Source organism: Acinonyx jubatus, chromosome C1 (genome assembly GCF_027475565.1).
Source record: "Acinonyx jubatus isolate Ajub_Pintada_27869175 chromosome C1, VMU_Ajub_asm_v1.0, whole genome shotgun sequence".
Classification (NCBI taxonomy): domain Eukaryota; kingdom Metazoa; phylum Chordata; class Mammalia; order Carnivora; family Felidae; genus Acinonyx; species Acinonyx jubatus.
This window is the reverse complement of record NC_069381.1, coordinates 128107139-128113138: the sequence shown is the minus strand read 5'-3', so window position 1 is coordinate 128113138 and position 6000 is coordinate 128107139.

Below are 6000 nucleotides of genomic sequence, written 5' to 3'. Positions count from 1 at the left end.
TAGTAATAGTGCAAATTAACTGGAAAGGGTTTTTTTATTAACTTCTCTGTTCTTCCCTTTTATACACATGAAGACATGGGAATATTGACTGATTCTGTATAGCTTGTTTTAAATTAATGGCTTATTTTTATCCATTCACATTATTCAGCAAAGTGAGAATCAGATTTAAGCTATGGATAGTCAACCATTTCAAGGAGCAATGAGCAGGCGGGAGCGCACCCGTTACATTTCACTTATATTACAACCATATGACTCCTAATTGAGGGATTCTCTGATCTAGAAGACAATGAGTGATCCTTAGCAGCAATATCCTTCAAGAATGCAGGTCCTCAGTATGTGTCAGCATGTGCTACAACATATGGTATGTATTCAGTCCCTAGACAAAGTTATACTTAAAAGAGTTATGACAGTTGGCTAGCTCATGCTTTATGAGGCAATGCCACATTTGGCCAGTAGATAGCACTCAAGACATTTCAATAAATGAAGAGAAGGCATCTTGGTGTGATGATTACTCTGCTAAGGAAACAGACAAGTTCATTTTAGATCAGCAGAGGGGCAAAATAGATGCTTCCAAATGCTTAGAAATTGGGATTTTCATACCAAATCTCAATAGCCTTTTAATGTAAACCTGTACTTTATTAGGATAGGAAAATTACCCCACTTGTTTTCTAACAGTTTCTGTTTGAAGGCAAGGAAAGTACCATCCATTTGACACAGCTTGAAATAAAACATGAGAGCAGCACTTGAATAGAAATGCTGGGGTCCAGAGGGACTACGAAGTGAAATATGGCAGTTGTATTTTACAAAAAGGCTCAAAATGCAACCCTGTAGGATTTATCCATCCTGCTAAAGAGCACAGTTCAAAAGCTATAGGTATTTCCAAATACAATGTTTAAACAAATAAGAACCTGGCTGTAAAAAAAAAAAAAAAAAAAGGACCCTAATTGCTTGAAGCTGGTAGACAGTGCCTTGGTGTGGTTAAAACCACTGGTATATGTAGCTGCTGCTATGCTTTGGTAAGTGATGGCTTTCATGGTGTGTACAGAAGAACTCTTGTACCTTTAGAGGTGGGAATAGCTGCGGGCTACTCCTGTGATTTTGCACCATCTTCCACAGGTTACATTCCCAGTTCATCTGATGCAGCAAGTATGGGTCTGTGCTGGCAAACAAGATGCTGGGCATGGAGGTGTTGTCCAGGCAGATACAGAAAAGCAGAGTGTGAGAAGTTAGGAGATGAGAGTCATTCGAATATCTAGCAAAGAAAACTGGAGGCAAGAAACGACCACGTCAAGGAAAAAAGACATCTGAAAAAGAATCTGTGAGAAAACTAAAGAAACAACTTCAACTTCCTTCTGCAGAAAATCAGTGGTGGTTGGAAGGTGTCAGGCTATTTACAAAAGTCAGCTCCTGGGAGGTTTTATTCCTTGCTCCCTGGGGCTCCAACCTCAATCTTTCTGCAGCTACTGCCCCCAGCCTACTTTAATGCACTTACACACCCAGGATGGCCAACCCAATATTCTGCTCAAGAATTTCTTAATCTAGCATCAAAATGCCTGAAACTACCTTCAGACTTTGAACTTGCTATTAATGGGAATCATTACAATGCTTCTCTTGTCATTGTTTGATTTGAGCTGTGTTTGGACAGCAGCAACCAAGAGTGCCCTGTTAATATGTGAGGGAAGTAGGGGGTCCTGTCTAACCTTTTTTCATCCAGGATTTCTGTCTTCCCTCTTCTAGGAACCCTAAGCATTCCATTCAAATTGGAAATTTTCCACTTAATTACTTAAGATCGTGTTATGTAAATGTGGTTTTCCTTTGCTGTCCCTTTCTTAACCATTACGGATCAGCTGTAGGAACTCCGCAGCTCCACCCCACCCGAGTAAGCCTAGCATAGTCAAAGTCAAAAAAGCAACTGGAGTCTGGTCTTCTCCTGCCATGGTATGGCTGTGTGACCTTGGGAACATCACTTTCCCTCTCTGTGCCTCAGTTTCTTCATCTATAAACTAATGGGCTAAGCAAGATGCTACAATTCTAACCTTCTATGATCTGTTCTCCTGCCTTCACTCCATCAATGAAGCAACATTCAAAACAGGTTAAATAATTTCCTAGTTATGACACCCATCATATTTGATGTACAAGTAGAAAAGGTGTTTATTAAGTTAAATAATCACACATATATGGACAGTTCATGGAAACATACATGGAAAGATAATGACAGGTTTATAAAAATCAATCCAATTTGGTAGAGATGTAATATTAGCACTCAGGGAGGAACTCTCTCCTGCCTTGTCAGTCTTGAGTGATGTTCTCTTCACCCAGTAACCCTCTAATCACAGGACCCACTGGGAACCCCGGGCGACCTCCCTCCCCTCTAGTCTCTCCTCTTTATTGCTGACAGTGGCATCAACCAGTACATTCCTGGTAACACCTTTTAACATCCAAGGAAGAGATGGTGAAGAGATACTGTTGTGACAATCAACGTTGGAGAAAAAACAATTCCCTACAGAGGAATCCTTTGATTTGTGTTTGAACCAGGAGCCACTGATAAGTTCATGTGATAAAACTTTATAAATCCTCCAGTCATGCCCAAATATCTACAAAGAAAATGTCTAGCTTTCTCCTGAGAAGCCCTATATAACTAAGAATAAAAATAGGTTCAAATGATATTCTGTTAAAACCTCAGTGCATTCTAAATGGGAGGCAACAATTCTGTAGGGGAAGGAAGGAAGGAAGGAAGGAAGGAAGGAAGGAAGGAAGGAAGGAAGGAAAGGAAGGAAAGGAAGGAAGGAAGGAAGGAAGGAAGGAAGGAAGGAAGGAAGGAAGGAAGGAAGAAGGAAGGAAGGAAGGGAAAAAAATAAGTTACTGGTAGAGCAGTAGTTCTCAACCATGACTGTATAGTGAAATCTCCTTGGTGAAAAATATCAGTGCTCAAGTCCACTTTTAGAGACGTTAATGTCCCCAGTGATTCCATGTGCAGTCAAGGTTTAAAGTCACTGTAATATGGCATCATATTTTATTAAATAGTAACTCAAGAATACTCAATTACTCAACAAGAATGGCAACTTAAAAGGATTTTAGTTGTTCAGAACTAAAGCCCACCAGCTTATTACAGAGGTCTAAGAGTTCCAAAGGCTTCCTGAGAATTCCCTCTATCCTTGGGGTAAGTAGTGCCATATTCCTGAGTCCTGAATCCCACTTCCCTAAAGGCTGCAGAGTAGCCCCATGCCACGTAATTCTCTTCATGTCTCACTCTTCTAAAATTATTACCAGATCAATGCTTCAGGCTCAGTCCAGTCAAGCTTCTTTTCCTAATAATAAGATAGATTCTGGGGCTTTTAGCATCCATAGATCATTCCCACAACCCTTATTAGCTAAAGGTTCATTCATTCACTATATCAAAACTTTTATAACTGCTGGCCAGTTGAAAAATACCTGAGGAAGAGTGATGAATTGAAAAGAGCACTGAACTATGAAGCCGGAGGCCTTGAATCAAGTTTCGGATTTGCCCCCACCTCTCCAGATGACCTGAAGCAAGTCACATAACCTTTTGAGCTCCCATTTCCTTAAACATAAAAGTGAGAAAGTTGGTTAATGTCTAATATCTACCGCAACTCTGAAATGCTATCCTGTGTAACATGTTCTTACCCACATGCTGGTGATGATGCTAATGAACAGTAGAGACTGAGAAAGTAAGTACAGAGGAGAAGCACAAGAAGCAAGCTAATTGTCCAGATGAGCAACAAGTTGACAAATTTGCTCTCAAAGCATTGACAGCCTTGTAAGCTGCCTTTTTAAAAGACAACAATGGAGTCATATGGCAGTAAAATTTGTTAGGCTCTACTTTCTGCCACTTGTCTGTATGAGAAGACTATTTTCACTCCCCTCACACTGTGAAAACCACCCTTGCAAAATGAAAAGGCAATGATCTGATTCTCTGGCTGTTAAACTGCCTATAAGAAAGAAAGTGGTGATGTTTAAAGGGGGAAAAAAATCCTCCAATATGCCAGGAAAGTTTAAAAATATTCCAACCCCAAGTTCAGTTCACTGTTCCATTATAATAAGCTCATGTACCCACGTCTCTCCATTCTTGTCTTTTCAGCTACCAGGACCGTCACATCATGGGACCTCCTCCTCAAGACCACCCTGCATGTATATATCTTTATGCCACTTGGTGTATGACTTTCCTCCTCCAAAAAGTTGTAAGATTCCTTATTTCCTACAGATCAAGCTAAACTATTTAGCTTGGCATTCTTGGATCTCTACATTCTGGTGCATAGCCCACCTTTCCTCTTGCTTTTCCTCAACACATGTCCCCCAGCTAGTCTGCTGCACTTACTGTCCATCCTTCAATTATGTCACATGCAGTCCCCCACACTGCCTTTGCTCATGCTCTTCCTGCCACATGAAATGGCTCTTCCCCTTTTCTCCCCGATAGACTCATCTTGGCCATTCCTGGAAACTGAGCCAGTTCCCATTTCATGTCTGCTACAAAACATCCATACTGGCCTACAATGATCTTTCTTCCCTCCAGCTGTACGAGGCAGCACTTAAGCTTACACTTTCCTGTAATGTCTGCTGTGTTTTGTTTATTGAATGTTTCCTAATTAGACTGTATATGCTGAAGGACAAAGCAATGTATTAAATGCTACTTTCTGCCTATCTTTCCTCCTTCCTCCCTCCCTCCCTCTTTCTCTCCTTCCTTCCTTTGTCCCACTTTCCCATGTACGTGCAGCCAAATTTAGAGAATACAATACATTATCGGCAGTCACCTTATAAATGAACACAGTAATACCAGACCTTAATCAATGAGGCCCTTGTTGCTTCTCTTACACGGCCTTATCAATGGGACAGAAAAGTTCTCTCATGTCCCTTAGTTTTTAGCTTGGAATTCAACACCCTTCAGTATGTTCCTTTGTGAGAAACTTTGTACTACTAGGACACATGTCCAAGTATAGCTTCCTTTAAAATTTTCTGTATGTGGGGCGCCTGTGTGGCTCAGTCGGTTAAGCGTCCAACTTCGGCTCAGGTCATGATCTCACAGTCTGTGAGTTCAAGCCCCGCATCGGGCTCTGTGCTGACAGCTCAGAGCCTGGAGCCTGCTTCACATCCTGTGTCTCCCTCTCTCTCTGCCCATTCCCTGCTCATGCTCTGTCTCTGTCTCAAAAAAAATAAACATTAAAAAAAATTTAAAATAAATAAATAAAATAAAATTTTCTGTATGTTTCTCAAAAGTGCAGAAATGGTGTCAGAAATATGAACAACTTTAAAGAGTGAAGTATCCCAGTAATTAAATCCCTTAATTATTTATTTCAATAGTGTGTTAAGTCATACACTCATCATTTAGAGAGTTAGTAGTAACAGAATTAGAAACTACTAAGTCAGAAAGGGATCTCACCCTCTGGTTTTATAGATGAGTCAGCTGAGGCTCAGACTCTAAATGAGTCGAAATCTTGCAAAGTCCTTTGCCCTCCCCTTCCTCTTCTAGCAGCACACCTCCTAACAGGGGTTCCTCTATGTCTGCCAAACCCTTTCCCATTGAGTCCGTCTTGTTTCCCAAAGACTGTCTGTGAATAAAATCCTTATTCAGGGACCTAAAGTAGAACAAGGAGATCTTCTAATTTTCAAAATGATCTTACTTATGCTTCGAGGATAGAATAACTTTCTAGAAGTGGGCTCTAAGCCTCTGTAAAGAGAGAATTCTATGGACCTGAGGGGTGGCTCTAGGAAGTGAGTTATAGATTTACATGTGCAAATAGCGATTGTGTCTAAAAGTCTGTTGCAAAGAATAGTAAGAGTCTGAGGACAAGCAAAAGCGGGAAGGGGCTGCTGCATCCTTTGCCATAGGGCCCTGGGACTCCCAGTCAGTCTTGGCAAGGGGTTAAGAAGGATACATGACCCTTCTTGCCTCCCTACCTCTATACACAGAATAGAGTTGCATTTGAGAGATACCCCACCTACAGCCTCAGGAACAACGTGCTCTCAAAGTCGCACTGGGATCTC